This window comes from Panthera onca, chromosome A3 (genome assembly GCF_046562875.1).
Source record: "Panthera onca isolate mPanOnc1 chromosome A3, mPanOnc1 haplotype 2, whole genome shotgun sequence".
Taxonomy (NCBI): domain Eukaryota; kingdom Metazoa; phylum Chordata; class Mammalia; order Carnivora; family Felidae; genus Panthera; species Panthera onca.
The window spans coordinates 94,572,336-94,588,849 of NC_138341.1; the positions used below are offsets into that span (position 1 = coordinate 94,572,336).

The 16,514-nt window shown below is 41.1% G+C and overlaps 1 long non-coding RNA gene across 1 annotated transcript in view; it reads right to left on the reverse strand.

The window, feature by feature from the left end:
• Positions 1-749: 749 nt before the first annotated feature.
• The window catches only part of LOC132664328 (uncharacterized), a 61,338-nt gene continuing 45,573 nt past the window's right edge, over positions 750-16,514 (reverse strand). Inside the window, exon 3 of the long non-coding RNA XR_009603598.1 lies at positions 750-897. This is a non-coding gene — a long non-coding RNA (uncharacterized LOC132664328). The remainder of the gene's footprint in view (positions 898-16,514) is intronic.

Here is a 16,514-nt window from a genome sequence, read left to right on the forward strand (position 1 = left end):
TATCTCTGCAACAACCACAATGTGATGCGAAAATGTCTGATATCTATTGGTGACAGGTCACAGGCATTGTTGATACTAATGTAGTTTGTCTTCTACATTCATAACTAAAGGAAATGCTAAATTTCAGTCACAGTTTTGTGAAAATAGTGATATAATTTTTTTTCCTTCATTCAGGTTCACAGATTCTCTGAATTCCAGCCATGGACCTCTCTCTTCAAGGACCCGTAGACCTCAGGTTAAAAAGCAATGCAGTTCTTGTAAGGCAACATTTACTGAGCTAATGCCCTGCTTTTATTTATTTATTTTTTGAAGTTTATTTATTTTGGGAAAGAGACAGCACGAATGGGGGAGGGGCAGAGAGAGAGAGAGGGAGAGAGAGAGAGAGAGAGAGAGAGAGAGAGAGAGAGAATCCCAAGCAGGCCTTGCACTGCCAGCAGCAGAGCCCAATGTAGGGTTTGAACCCATGAAACCACGAGATCATGACCTCAGCCAAAACCAAGAGTTGGATGCTTAACCGACTGAGCTATCCAGGTGCCCCTGGCCTGCCTTTATTTTTAAAGAAGGCACCAGGCACTTGTTTGTTCCATGACGTAAGTGTAAGCCCTTCCCACTAAGCCCCATGGAGGTCATCTTGGAAACACTGCTCTACTCAGTCTCCATCCCCCAATGGGGCAAAAGTGTCTAATCATAAATGTTGACAACACTTCTCCATGGCATACCAACCTCACCAATTGGAAATATCTGGAAAGTTTAATCATTTCATCATGGCAATAAAGTAAAACAACATTGTCCACATATATAGTTCCTTCTGGAATAACTGTTGAGCCTGGAAATTTCAAATTTTCCCAACTCTTGATCAGAAGCTCTGACAGAAAAGTTTTTTTGGTTGCTGAGTTTCTGAAAAAGAAAAAAAAAAAACATGGTCTGTTCAAAAAACTGAATCTCACTGAGCCTCAATTTCCACAGAAGTAAAAACTAGATAGTCGCACATATCCTTGAGTGGCATTGGTGGATGAAATGAAGCCATGACATGACGCATATACTCAGAAGGGTGCCTTAAACATAGTGACCAGTAAAGTAAGTGCCATTCTTCCTCTCTCCAAAACACAATCATCCGTGCCACCTCCCTTTTTGTTAGGTAGCTCCTTCTAGAAACCGTACCATTGTCAATTTCCTCATCTGAAAAATGCTGTGCTCTGTTCTTTAGATTTTTTATGAAAATATCAATTTGAAAACATATTTTCAGGAGCACCTGGGTGGCTTAGTCAGTTAATCGTTTTTCTTTTGATTTCAGCTCAGGTCAAGACTTATGGTTCATTGAGTTCAAGCCTCTTGTTGGGCTCTGCACTGATAGTGTGGAGCCTGCTTGGGATTCTCTCTCCCTTTCTCTCTGCCCCTCCCCCACTCACACACATGCATGCACATGCACATGCATGCTTTAACTCTCTCTGTCTCTCAAAAATAAATAAACATTAAAAAAAAGAAAACATTTTTAAACCAATGCCAACTTATCAGCAAGGAATAGAGGCTAAGTTTCTGGCACAGAGAAAGAATCCCAAATATCCAGGAGAGGGGGAATCAGAGCAAGTGACTGATAAGAAACAAAAAGATTCTGTTGGTGGTCCAGTAACAAAATCACAAGGAGATAAATCGGAGTTCTCAACGCTGAACTAATTGGTGATTATTCTGTTCTCCATAGGAACAGTGCTATTGATTCAAATATCACAGTGCTATGTAAATTGCTGTGTTTTCCTTCTTTTATTGTTATTATTTTTGATGGAGGGGGCAGAAAGAGAATCTTAAACAGGCTCCATGCTTAGCTCAAGCCCAATGTGGGGTTTGATCCGATGACCATGGGATCATGACCTGAGCCAAAATCAAGAGTCAGTTGTTCAATAGACTGAACTAACCAGGCACCCCTCCTTCTTTTTTATTTTTAGTCTGGCAAAATTGATTGTTTGAAACATTGTACACCTTAAAACTAATATAACATTGTATGTTAATTATACTGGAATTTTAAAAATAAATAAATAAGTAAAAATTTAAAAATCTATTATTATGGTAAGAGGTGGGAGCATTGCAACAGAAAGAACTTTATAAGAGATGAAAAATGATAAGCATTGTCAGCAGAGAGTTAATTTTGACAATGAGGACACACCTTCCAGAGAAGCTTTGAGTTTCTTGAGCTACCCACTCTCCTTCCCCCAAAATGTGATCTCATACATAATTTTCCCCATAGAAATGCTAATGTCAGGTGAAAATCTAACTTTGGGATCCTGGAATTCCCACCAACAGCCAACATGCTTGCCCTACAATGCTACCAAAGAAAGGATTCCCTTCTAGATTTTCAGAGTGAGAGGTTCATTTTAAAAACCACCTATATTTGCTGAGATGAAGTATTCAGGGCATTGCTATTGTTTTTTCCTATCGATTAAATTAGGCTTACTTATGTAAAACAAGTCAATGAAATTGAGGCTTTTTAAATTAACATTGTAGTTGTCTTTAGTTTGGCTTTCTGTGATGTTAACAGCTGTTTCTAGGTGAGCAAAGTTTAGTATTTAATTTATCCAGAATCCTCTCAACCCACTGAAGAAAAATGACGTATGTTTTCATTATATGCTGAACCTTCATCATCTTACCATTAGTACTAAATATATCCCACCCACATATAGAAAATGGATCAAAAATCAATGAAAGAAAGATCAAGATCATTAATACCATGTAACAACCATTCTACTTCAGTTGGTAGGTGGTTACTTATTGCCTTCCAACTTCTTAACCTTTATGTAGGGCACTGAGGGATGAATGAGGAAAAAAAAATTCAATAAAAATATAACCCTAGTTACCATTTATTGAGTATTTATTACGTGCCAGGCACTACTGCTCACACTGATTTCTTATTGCTCCTCTGGGAGGTAAGTATTTCCATTTTAGACACAAGGAGGCTTAGATTCAAAGAGATGAGAGAATTCTAACTCCCATAGCTGGTAAGTGGCAGAGCTAGGGTTTGAACCTATGCTCTTGACCATGGAGCCTCACATAACCTCTGTCCTGAAGAAATGTATACATAGCCTGGGGAATAAAACTCTATGTGCACACAAGCTGACTATGTAACCCACCTGGAAAACACTCAGAGGGCAGTCTGGAGATATAGAAAATAGGTTGGCTTTGAAATAAGCAGATCTGTTTGTGGCTTGGCTTCCAGAAGCATCTCGGCAGGATTTTAAAGCCCAAGTTTCTGACATTCTGCTGAGTCCCAGCCAGAGGTAACCTGATATTTGTATTTGAATTGTACTAATTTAGTGGAGGTAGCTTTTCCCATTTAGACCATAGCAAATAGGCTTTAAAAACTTCAAAAGTGATGGGGCAGTTAAGCGTTTGACTCTTGATTTTGGCTCAGGTCATGATCCCAGTGTTGTGGGATAGAGCCCCATGTCAGGCTCTGCACTGAGCATGGAGCCTGTTTGGGATTCTCTCTCCCTCCCTCCCTCTCTCTCTCTCTCTCTGCCACTCCCTGTTCATGTGTGTTCTCTGTCTCTCTCAAAATAAATAAATAAACTTTAAAAAAAACTTTCAAAAGTGATGATGTTCCCTTTTATATTCAGATTGACTTTTTATGTTCAGATATTCTAGAGAATTACTCAGTAATAACTATTACAGCATCTTGATGAAAAGATAATGGTATATCCATTGTGTGTCTTATTATGTGCCTTGGGTGAAAACTGAAGGCATGAAAAGGCTAATAACATTATCTAGGGTTTAACATCAAATCAGATGAAATTATAGGTGTGAGTTTTGCAGGAGTGGAGAGCACTACCCAAATATAGGACGTTATTATGAAGAATGCTGGTGCCCCATGATGTCTTGACCACCACACTCTAAGTACATTTTACTGACTCTAACTTAGGACATCCTACTCCAAGCCTGATTTTTAAACTTCATTCATTTATTTAACAAATACTCATATGCCTGATACCGTGCTTTTGATCTAGGAGTCAGAGGGTACAGTGGAAAATAGAGAGAAAGCAGCAGAGACTGGTTTTTCTAAGTACTAGTGTAAATTAGAATTCAAGGCATTAGGAATTGTATACTAAGGAACATGCTGAGCTGAGAAACACTGGCTCCAGTTTGCATTAAATAAATGGGTATTGATTCATTGATGGGCTGAACCAGAGTCCCTGGGGCAAGTTGGTAAAGCTAGCCAATTTTAAAAAAATGCCAGACAAAGTAGTGGCCATAAATCACCAGCCATAAATACCTTTCTACAACAAGGTAACAAGGGGCATAAATAGTTTATAAATATATTTTTTGTCAAATGATTTCTTTGTAACTCTTCCCAGGCAAGCAACGTCTATGTGGTCATAGACCACAGGCTTGGGATCCAGTTTTTCCTTTCTAAGAACTTGAAAGAGTTTTGTTTTTGTTTTAAAGTGTGACCCACCCCTAGCTCATCACCCAGCCAGCAATGTAGGATCATAGAATCAGCTCTCTTTACTTGGAGACTGAACTCATTCTGGAAAGGCTGGCTGGGCCTCTCCTCACAGCCACAGAGCCCATCCAAGCTCCAACATCTCCACCTTCAGGAAATAATGCAAAACTCGCCTCAGTGCCCAGCCCTTTTTGGATATAGGACCAAACAGCACACCCTATAGCAACTTCATCCGTGATTCCTTTTTCATTTCTTCCATCCCCAACCCCTCAGCAATATCCCCATTAAAAAAAACAAAAACAAAAACAAAAAAACAACAGCCTGATTCTTAAGGCCAGTCTCAGGCCATTTGCTTCCCCTAGACATCAGAAAATGGCGGGAAGAAGAAATTCTCTGAAGAGCAGGCATCTTTTAAGGGTCTTTTTCCAGACCATGCAGCTGACACTGAACACCTGATTCAGAGCCAGATCTCCAACTGCAATTCTGGAGGAAAAAAATAGAGCAATAATAAAGATTTGAGGATTCTACACGTTTGTCTCTCCACATCAAAAGTGTTGGCTAGGGATTCAGAAAATCGTGAAGTTAACAGTTGAATAATCTCAGAAGAGCTCAGACCAGCACTGAGGTATTCCAACGATGCACATTTCTCTTTGTCCTTTAACCAAGGTCTACAGGCTTTAGCTTAAATGAGTGAAGGATTCTACCGTGACACTCTTTCAGTAAGCTCCACCAACATCAGAGAACAAAGATCACCCAAGCCATGATCACACTGCTTGTGGGGCCCTATATCTACCCCTGGGGATATTCTATACCAGCACTGTCCAACAGAACATCTGTGGTGATGGAAATGTTCTTTATCAGTGCTGTGCACTGTAGTAGCCCCTGACAATGTGTGGCCCTTAGAGCACTTGAAATGAGGCTAGTGGGACAAAGCAACTGAATTTCTCATTTTCTTTCATTTTAATCAGTTTAAATCTCAGTAGTCTTGTGGAAAGACACAGACTGAATCAGGATTTTGCCACAGGAGACCAGGATGGTTTCCACCAGATGTGTCTGAAACAAACTGCTTCTTCTCTGCCTTCTCTCGGCTTCTATATGCTAATCCATTTCTCATTTTAATTTTCCCACACTGACATACTTTATAAACACACCCTCCACCCTACTAAAAACCAACCTCAGTAGGCAAACATCGCAGAAAGAACCTTGGGGTTCACAATTAAAGTCTTTTCAGGAGCTACATTTTTTCCCCACGTCCTCTATATTATCTAACTAGACTCAAGCTACCTAACACTCCATGAAACAACTTATCATTCAGCCTCTGTTGTCCAGGTGGAAAAATTTCCAGTAGCTCTGCAGCCCAGAACCCTACTAAGGGATATAGGTATAGCGCTTACCCATGGTTTCCTCCTTCAACAAAGTTCTCAGGGTCCCTCCTAGACCTGATGAATCAGAATGTGCTGAGGTAGATACCCCAAATCTTTACATTTGATGAGATCTCCAGTGCCACAGTCACCACACACTTGCAACTGGGTCAGCCTTTGGGAAGTCCTGGCCCGTGGATCATTGGGCATGAAATTATCAACAGAGATGGCCTCCCCACTCCATGCGCAGAGGGATTAAGCAACAGGGAATTTCAGTGGTGCCATATAGGAAATGTTGTGGTTCCAGGGAAGGAAACCATATTCAGTTTAAGCTCTTATCAGGAAGAAGTTGTTTCCCTCTAAGGAATTTGGAATGCCCACTCTTCCATTGAGGTGTGGCAGAAAATTCTCAGTGCCCAGGCTAGAAGGTGTGAGAAAGCAGGTTGCCATACTGGCTGCCATTTTCAGGGTCTCAAGTAGAGCAGAAAGCTAACTGTGCATATGAGATTGAGAGCATGGACGGGACAAAATGAAAATGGCACTAACTCTCTGAACACGTCAGGAAAAGAGGAATTCCTGCCCAGCCTCTGCAATATCACCAATTCTTTTGTGAGAAGGTAATAGTAGTTCACATCAAAATCTTTTAGTTGGTTATATTTCCAGTTTAGTCTCTGTATGGTAAAATGCACATTGTTCTAATTCTCTGGGTGTGGGTCCAATTATTGTCATGCCCATTTGTCATCTTCATGGAAACTACAAGTTGATGAACCTTGTAAAAGAGTGCCATGTGTGGCTACCAGGATTCAATGAGCCATGCTCGATTCTGGAGTACAGAGCAAACCAGGCAAGTGACTGCCCACACAGAACCATGCATTAGGCTCGTTTCTATCAGGTCATGTGAAGACATAATATTAAAATGTTGAGAACTAGATATCAAAAGATGGTGCCTTTAGTTTTGAATATGTCTTTTCTCTCCTTTCCATTATATTTCTATGCCAAAGACTAAAATAGTTGCCCAAACTGTTCTGGCTCCATCTTTTCCCTCCTCTTGAGGAAATCTCTTTCTTGAGTGGTGGGAGTTTTCCAGTGTGGATAAGGAGAAAATGTATAACATCAACCACACTGGGAGTGGGTAAGGGAGCAAACAAACTAATTAGGTGGGACAATGTTGTAAGCCAGGACTATTTGTCTTAGATTTTCTTTGGTGTGTAAGAATTGAGGCTGAAATCAACACATTTGTCACTTCCTTGAATGTGGGTAGATATTAGAGACTCAATCTCTGGACCCCATTGCATGCCCTATAACTCAAGGACTTTCTCTTTATTCCTCCACTAGAAATTTATTGGGGTTTCCTGAAACCCAAAAGGGCTTCTTTTTCCCTGTGACTCTGACCTCTTGAAGAAGTTGGCCACTCGAGAGAGACGGAGATGTGGGCAAAACTGATGAGACACACGTATTGTTCACTCACCGACCACACACTAACATGCTCATAGTGATTCCATGCGCTCTTGTTTTCTGCCATTGAACACTTCTGTTCTTTCCATATTATGCTTCTATGCCTCTGTTATTAGATGAGTCTGCTCAGACAAGTTAGCTATCATTTATCTCACTTATAGTAACATCGAGAACACTATTAGTGTTGCTGAGAATTGCCCAGCTCCATGAAGATTCCTTAATAGTTTTGAAGGAAAGTCCCCCAAGTTACAGTGTGTGGGGGAGAGAGTTCATACCAGTCTATAAATGTGAAGATCCTCAAGCATTGTGCTGCATTCTTTTTTATTCGTTTTCCCTGGAGTAGGTCAAACCTCTTGAATTAAGATCCATGCTCAGATGCCAATGGGAATGGAGTGTGCAGAAACTGATATGTTTACTTGAATGTGTTTATTAAGTATCATTTCTGCCTTCATCTTTTTCCTTGCCTTTTCGAGCTTTCAGAAAAGAATCTGGTATTTATGATTATTTTATCTTTTCCCCCAAATGTGCATGATGAGTCTGCTGGGAGCCATAACAAGTTTTTTCTTTCTTTCTTTTAAGTTAGTGCTCTGGTCAATTTGTAAACTAATGGTACTGGAAGCTTTAGTTGATTTCTAATTTTTTAAAAACAATTAAGAGATGCTACATAATGGTCTTTAGTCCCAACAGTAAAAAGAACTTGCATTGCTTTTTAGGATTCTAAGTCCACGTACAGACTGACATTACTGCTGTTCCCTCCTGAATCATGGAGGCAGGAGAGAATTGCAGTTAGAGGTAGAATTATAAGCAGGGTTTCTACTTTTGCCATGACTGCATTTGTGCGCCCCCTGCTGGCTTAGTTTATGGTAACAGCTGTTAAGGAATTTGGTCTTGTTTTAATATTTATTTTGACAGAGGCTCTAAGCAGGACTCCTGGGCATAGAGGAGGTAGCAGGTGTGTGTGTGTGTGTGTGTGTGTGTGTGTGTGTGTGTGTGTATGAGACAGAGATAGAGAGAGAGAGAGATACAGAGAGAGAGAGGGAGAGGGAGAAAGAGATGTAGTCCAGCTCCCACATTTCCATCAGCTCCTCCATTTCTTTTAAATATGAGCAACTAGCATTTCCTCAACCTTCTATAGGGTGTTATACAAATGCACATCCAAGACCCCTACTTCCACCACTGCCACTTCCAGTCAGACGACTGCTTTTAGATGGAAACTGTGGACCACCACCCCACTTATAATGTATTGAAAAATATCTGTTTAACTGTCTAGTTATATGAAATAGAAATGTGGCCAAATGGTGACTCTGAAATTTCCATGTGCCTCCAAAACGTTGCTCATCTTCCAAAGCAGCTACGCTCTGGTAACCAGCCAGTTCCCTGAATATGAACATCCCTAGGTAGTTGGCTGAAACCCAAGAAATGTTCATCTCTGGATTCCAACACTCCTGGGCACATTCAGAACATGGAGGACTAACATGGCAGGCACACGCTGGAATGAGACATTGGTAGTGTAAGTCAATGCTCCTATGGGGCTGAGGCCTCAGGTTGCCACAGTAGGAAAATAGAAACTCCTTGAATTGATGCAGAACTAATATGGCATCCAGTGCTTGGTCAGGTTTTGCTCCAGTGAAGCAGCAGGGCCCAGTGCAGTGGCAGCTTCTACATCTCCACCGTGGCCACACCCCAGTGCATGCTACCACTATGTCTACTGCATCCTAATAACAGCCTCACAATTGTTCTCTCCATTTTCATTTGTCCTCCTGGCAACCTGCAATTCCACTCTGAGTCAGAGTGTTCCTCAAAACACTCAAACCAATCATTTCACTCTTTGGATTAAAACTTTTCAAGGATTTCCATTGCTTTTAGAATAAAGACTAAAATCCCCAACCCTTAGCTCACAAGGCTAGTGAAGCCTCAGATTTATCTTTCCAATCATTCTCAAATCCAAAGAGCCTCCTCTGTTTGCATTGCTTATTTTGTGAGTGCATCTAACATTAGATTCTAAGGTCCATAAGGGACCTTATGTCGATATAGTCACTATATCCACAGTACCTACCTCAGAGCCTGGTAGGTTATCAATAATTATAACTACTTACTGAATAAATAAAAGAATAACCCAGGTGGTGGCATGCATAGCTTCAGCAGCATAGAGGCAGTGCCAAGAACAAGTAGCACCAGCCCCTTTGGGACTTACATACAGGAAAGAGCTGCCTTGGCAGGAACACTGGTGACAGCAGCCAGCTTCCTACTCTTGTGGCTTTATTGGCAGCAAAATAATCAGCCACAGACACTGCCAAGTGGGGTCAGAGCAAGAATGAAGAAAGATGGCGGGCACCAAGATTTAGCTGGGAGAACTTGATGCTGAGCAGAGCTCAGGCACCTCTTGGCCATGTGTGAAGAAATGCTGGGAGGAATGGAGTTCCAGAAATTTCCCTGGCAAGGGCTAGAGTTCCAAGAAATATGCTTATGCTTCTCGTTATTGCTTGCCAAGATTTTAGGAGTGGGCATTTCAAGTTACCAAGCAACAGGTATCTTTCTTTTACTAGAACATAGGGAGAGGAGTATAGCAGTTTAGAGAATGAACAACAAAGGCTCAATGAGCTTCAAGGGATTCAGTCAATGTAGATCCATGGGATCCTACCACAAAAGCCTGCTTTGAGTCGCTGAGATATTGTCTCAACTGATTGAGGCATAAAAATGCTCACAACTTCAAAATGTGGTTTAACTGTATCTCAATCCTCTTTATAACCTATGTTTCTGGGACATTATAGAGTCTTTCAAATGTATTTTTCTTAGAGATCCTTTGTTATTTCAATGTCATATCAACTTGAGGGGCAGAGGTTTCCTTGCTTCACCTCATATATTTCATGGTAGCTGCAATAAGTTGTCTGAACCCTTAACAACATTGTCAGAGTCAAATGTACACTGTTATGTCACATTAAACTTGTTCATATTTCCTAGAGAATTTAGTAGGATTATCTCTGGCATAATCAGAGATAACAGAAAGAGACCAATCTGGGGTCCTCCAACTGATTTGCTCCAAACATCACCAGTGTAGACACTAGAAACTACCATCTCACCCATCTCACTGCCCTTAGCACTTCCCTATGTGATCCACTGTGAATGAGGCCTGCTGGAGCTTTTCTTTCCTCTTCTTGGCAAGAATGACAGCCTCCATGGCACCTCCTCTATTATCCAGAGTCTCTTAAAAAGAGAAGCCACCCCTTTTACCCTGCTTCCAACTCCAGTGATATTCCAAAATAGCATGGGTCCTGAATTGTGCTCTGGGTACCAAAGGTCCAGTTAACTGCACACAGAGAAGACTCCAGATGACCACAAGGCTGTAATCTCTTGTATCAATCTAACCAAATTATTTAAGAGAAAAACAGAAAATGAATTTAAAAAAATGAGCAACATGGGGTACCTGAGTGGCTCAAGTTGGTTGAGCATCCAACTTCAGCTCAGGTCACAATCTCACAGTTAATGAGTTCCAGCCCTGCATTGGGCTCTGTGCTGACAGCTCAGGGCCTGGACCCTGCTTCAGATTCTGTATCTCTCTCACTCTGCCCCTCCCCCACTCTAACTCTGGGTTTCTCTCTCTCTCTCTTTCCCTCTCAAAAATAAATAAACATTTAAAAAAATTTTTTAAAGAGATGAGCAGTGTAAAGGTCTTTCCAAGCCTAGGAGGAGGGCTCAGTATGCTCTGAAGTGTCATATTGCTATTATTTCTTTTAACAAGTATCCTGTAAAACATAGGTAATAATAATAATTTATAAACATTGTAAATGTTTTTATAAGTAAATTTATATATACTTATATATTTATATATAAATATTTATACATATATAAAGTGATTTATAAACATTATAAATATTCCCTTAGAACATGAAGCTCAATATGTCAAAACACTTTCATTACCTAGCCTTTCCAAACACAGTCCACCCTCAACTGTCTGATTTCGGTTAATGATGTGACCCATCTCTCAACAAGAAGGCTGGATATTACATTTGATTTGTTTCTTGCTTCCTTCATCCTACTGGTCCTATGGATAATTCCTCCACATCTCACTCACATCCACCTCCTCTTTTTCATTACCATTGCCACCTCCTGGGAATTCATTAAAAATACATCCAAACAGATCTTACTGAATTCAGTTCTTTCTTCTAGCAATGTGTCTGCATAAAACCACCAGATTAATGCAGTGTAGTTCTTCTATGGTTTGGTCAGGTCCCCTGTTCAAAAACTTTCAATAACATCCCATTGTTGATTTAATAAGCTCCAATCCGTTTGCAGATTGGGATTGCAAGACTCTCTGCAGACTGGTCACAATCTGTCTTTCTAATCCCTATATTCCAAAAGAAACTCATTACCTCTCATTTATAAGTCTTTCCCTTTGGAGTCTTATCTCCCCCTGATGGTAGACACTATGTTGTAACTGAGAGCACTTATGATTGAGCACCTCTAGATATCTCTTGGACAGGGGGTTAAGTCTTGCTTAACTAACCATTCCTCCAAGCAACTCCCCTATTGTCTCAGCATGAATTTCTTGCTTTCTTTGGTTTTCCCCAAATTCCTCAGTGGTACCCTCTGATGGTCTTTGTGCACCTGCCTCTCTTCTTAGAGAGTAGTCACCTTCACGGTTAAAGGCCACATTTTTATATGTTTCCACCACCACTGCCCACAGTATTTTACTCAGGAAGCCTTCATCATCTTAATAATTGTTTGCTAAAGGGAAGAATAGTCACTAGGTGATGCTCTCTGACATGAACGTCTTCCTTTCATCCCAAAAGCGAACAAAAGGGCACACCTACAAATGGCAATGCCATCCACACAATGGCAGGTATGCATCTCAATCCACAAATGTCCTTATGCACTGACCTAAGATGACCTTACTAAGAAATTGAAAGAGACATGTTTCTTTTCTCATTTTTCCCCATCTAAGAAGCTAAGTGACAAAAATGAAGGATAAGAAAAAGTGGTTTTCTAAGCTCATGAAAAAGAGGAGTTGTAGATTGCCTTGGTCAGAGCCAACAGGAAGCTCAGGTGGGAAGAACATTGACTACCTTCATCTAAGAATTATTCCACCTATTTCAAAGGGTTCGTGTTCAAAATGGCTCTTGTGGACATTATTCTGCTTTTATTCCCTTTGGTTAAAAATACTTTAAAGTATTTTTCTAAAAATTTTTTTTAAAAATGTTTTGTTAAAAAGCCAACAAATACTTGGCTTTTATTCCCTTTGGTTAAAAAAAAAACTAGTAATAATGAACTAAAAACAATAATTCAGAGCAGACATTTTTCCAGCAGGAAATCCCTTTTCCTAACATAAGTCCACTGGAAAAAATTTCCATATGTATAGCAGCCTTTGCCTTGACTCATAGTTCCCATGTCTGTCGCTGTTAACACTGATTTTCAGGAATTCTTTCACCAACTGGAGGACAGTTAGCTAGGATTTGACAGAATCCTATTTTAAATGTGGTGCTTGAATCCACAGCCACTCTTCATAAAGGTGATGATTCCACTATCCTGTCCTGTCATGGCTAGGATGCACACCTAGAAGGAGCCACCTGCTGCTGGGTCAAGAACCCACTTGGAAGAGTCGGTGTTGATGTAGCAGCTGTTCTTGTGGTTGAATCATCTCTGCCTGTCTCCTAGCCCCTCCTGATCTAAACAGTGATGGGCATTTAGATCAAACCCAAGGAAATGAGTTTTTGCTCTCTCCCCATCTTTCACTTCCTCCCTGGGTTTTCCTGCAATAGAAATCTCAACTAGGATTTCTACTAATATAAAAACTCTCAAGACAAGATGAAAACTCAGAGATTTCTTAGTTCATTTCTTGCCCCTTGGTCCACCTGCTCTTAATCCATCTGACAGGTGGTTCTATGGACAGCTATGAAAGATTTCCATGGACACCAACAGTAACTTTCCCCTATTTTTTTGGTCTTATTTCTATAGTTTGTTTTGTATTATTTCTGATATGAGGCCATATTAAACCTTGTAATTTGCTTGTTTGACTGTCTTCATCTTTTGGCACTTAAATTCCATGAAAGCAGGACTTTGTCTCAGCTATCACTGTGTCCTCAGCACCTAGGACAGTGTCTGGAACACAGTAGGTGCTCAATCAAAACTTGCTGACTGATTGTGATCAACGAACAGAGCATCAGTACCCCCGCCCCATATTTCACACAAGATAGGGAACTATGCAAAATTATTGAACTAAGTACAAAATGATCTATCTATCCATCTATCTAACTATCTAGAGACAGACAAGCAGACTATGAGGAAAATTGAGACAGATCTGTGCCAGCTATGAGCACTAAGCAAAGTCAGTCTGCAAAAAAGAAACCCAGCCATCCAGACACAGCCTTTAGACCCATGTTTTTCCACTTTTGTGTGCACTAGAATCCCCTGGAGATCTTGTTAGAATACAGATTCTGATTTAGGATGTGTTTCAGAGAGTGCCCCAAATTCTGCATTTGTATCAAGGTCATGGAGGATGCCAATGCCACTGGTCTGTGAATCACGTTTTGAGTAGTGAGGCTGTAGCTGTAGATAACCAAACAATGTTTTAAAATAATTGAATCTTTTATTTTATCTTGAGAACAGAAGGCTGACCAGATAACAAAGTTGATTGTTTTCTTTTTTCTTTTCTTCCTTTTTTTTTTTTTTGCCAGATATCCTAACTCCAGAAAGTACAGAAACATATCATCACAAGAGAAATTATTCCAAATACAGAAATAAGCAGATTGGTAGTTGTCAGCCTGCTTAATACACTGGGGAAAAAATAGGGTTTGAAAAATTATATGGAAGCAATTTCATGCCCATTAGACATTTTAACCTGTTTCTTTATGACCATTGATGTAAAACAAATATACTCAGATTGATCCGGAAGGGAATCTTGAGTCTTCATACATATTATTTCATTGCTTCACAGATGTTTGGAAGAAGAAGAGAAAAGTGATTCATACATGAAGAGTGATTGTCCTTCAAATCCACTCCACACAGAGATTTTCCAGTTCCTTTGCTGGTGCAGCCCACACACCATTTTGCTTCTTTGTGGGGAAATATAAGATGTTTTCTTCCTTTAAGCTATTTGCTATGGCTAAAATGATACTCGGCCCTCCAGATGTTGATGCAACAGAGAGCTAAAGAGAGAGAGACAAAAGGAGAACAGTTCTGCATCAGAGACACTGAGAGCTCCATTCATTGGAAAAGACCCGCTGACTTCCACGTTCAGCCCTACTATTTATTCTAGTCACCGGACTGTTGAAGCCACTGCCCCACTTGCTGGATGATCCCGGCTGGAGAAATAAGAACAGATTTATGGTACCCTTTAGGGTGTTCACCCTTTGTGAGGCCACAGAAGGGACACTTGAGTCTGAGGTCACTCAGAGCTCTGGCTTACTTTGGAGCCCATCCTCTCTGACAGCCAGGGCCTTATTTCCTTCCCCTGCCCAGCCCCCTTTTGTGGGGCACAGGGTCCTTCAATCTCCTGGTGTCTTGAAAACTCAGATGGAGGCCCCAGAAAGACAAAAACAAATATAAAGCATCTTATGGCTTCCCTTTATGGAGCTCTCTGTTCAGGGAGAAGGAAGTTATTTTGTCAAAGCTCACCTATCAGTTTGCCCATCTGGCAGGTGGAAATTAAACACAGGCAAGCGTCTTCTGAGAAAATGAAAGTGGACTCCAATTCCTCTCTTGATAAATACAGCCCACTGTTGGATATGGGGTTATTGTTCTCTGTCTTCTGGACACCAACATCCAAACTGCCCCACACACACTGACACAATCACACCCCTGCACACACTCATCCCTGCACACACACATCTCTGCCCCCACTCATACACATTTAGACCCTTGAACACACTTATCTCTGCCCACGCTTACACACTCACATGCCACACACACATCCATGCACACACATGCACACTCGCATCCCTGCATACACTCACACACACCCTTGCACACACACATTCCCTTACACGCACTCTCATTTTCACACATTCTCTGTGCACACACCACAGACTTTCAAATCCAGTAATGTCCAACCAGGTGCCCCAACACAAAAATGCCCCATCTGGGTCCCTACTTCTGTCTACTGTTTTCATATTTAAAACCACACAGTAGACTTTCCTAGGATGGAAACTTAAAAGTCCTAAGAACATTTTTTTAATATTTATTTACTTATTTTGAGAGAGAGAGAGAGAGAGAGAGAGAGAGAGAGAGACTACAGGCATGTGCACACAAGTGGGGAGGGGTAGAGAGAAAGGGAGTGGGAGAGAATCCCAAGCAGGCTCCATGCTGTCAGCACAGCGCCCGACATGGGGCTTGAACTCACCAACCGTGAGATCATGACCTGAGCCACAATCAGGAGCCAGACGCTTAACTGACTGAGCCACCCAGGTGCCTCAAGTCCTAAGAAAATTTTTAAACAACTTCATAGTTCTGCAATTCTTAAGGTAATTTGGATTGTTTGCCCTCAAGAGTCTTGCCCCACCTGGATCTCAAGTTCACCTTCTTGCACCCACATCTCTTCCCCTTGTGCCACCTCCTCTTTAGTAACTTTCTTATTAAGGGAACACTGTCCCTCTCTTGCTCTTCCCATGGACTGGCATCCTGTCTCTGCAGCTGGCAGATGTCCCCAGTGCCGACCCTGCCTGGGTGTCTGAATAGTGCCTGCCTGCATGGCCTGCCTCTGTGTGCACATCATTACCCATCATCTGGGCCCATAGTCACCCCTTGATGGACATCCCCCAACCCCACTGGTTGCCTGGGTGACTGCTAGTTGCCTAGCACCGTATTTTACCAGCCAGATGGGTTTCCTGTCATCCACAGTCCTGGGTCTGTCCCTGCCCTTCAACACCTGGGCCACCTGGTTTCATCTCCCAGGCCACCCCAACCCCCCATTCTGCATCCATCTATTTCAGGAGATAAAATCCTTACATAAATAACAGTAAGAGAACCCATTCTAATAACCTGCTCAGTATAATAATACTGCTGTATCATTTGAACTGAAGGACATCACCTACCAAGAAATGGATCACAAAAGGAGCCTCTCCATCTCTTTTTGTAGTCTGTAATTCTTTTCCCGACATTTGACGACAAGCAAAATCAGAGGCTTTGCATGACAAAGTAGATGGTACAAAAGGCACACAAGGAATTCCTAAGGAAATTTTTTTAAAAAAGAACCTCTTAAAACAAATTAAGAAAATGTTTTGTCAATCCATTAATGGTCAAAGAAGCAGCACCCAATACTAAAATTATTTCATATC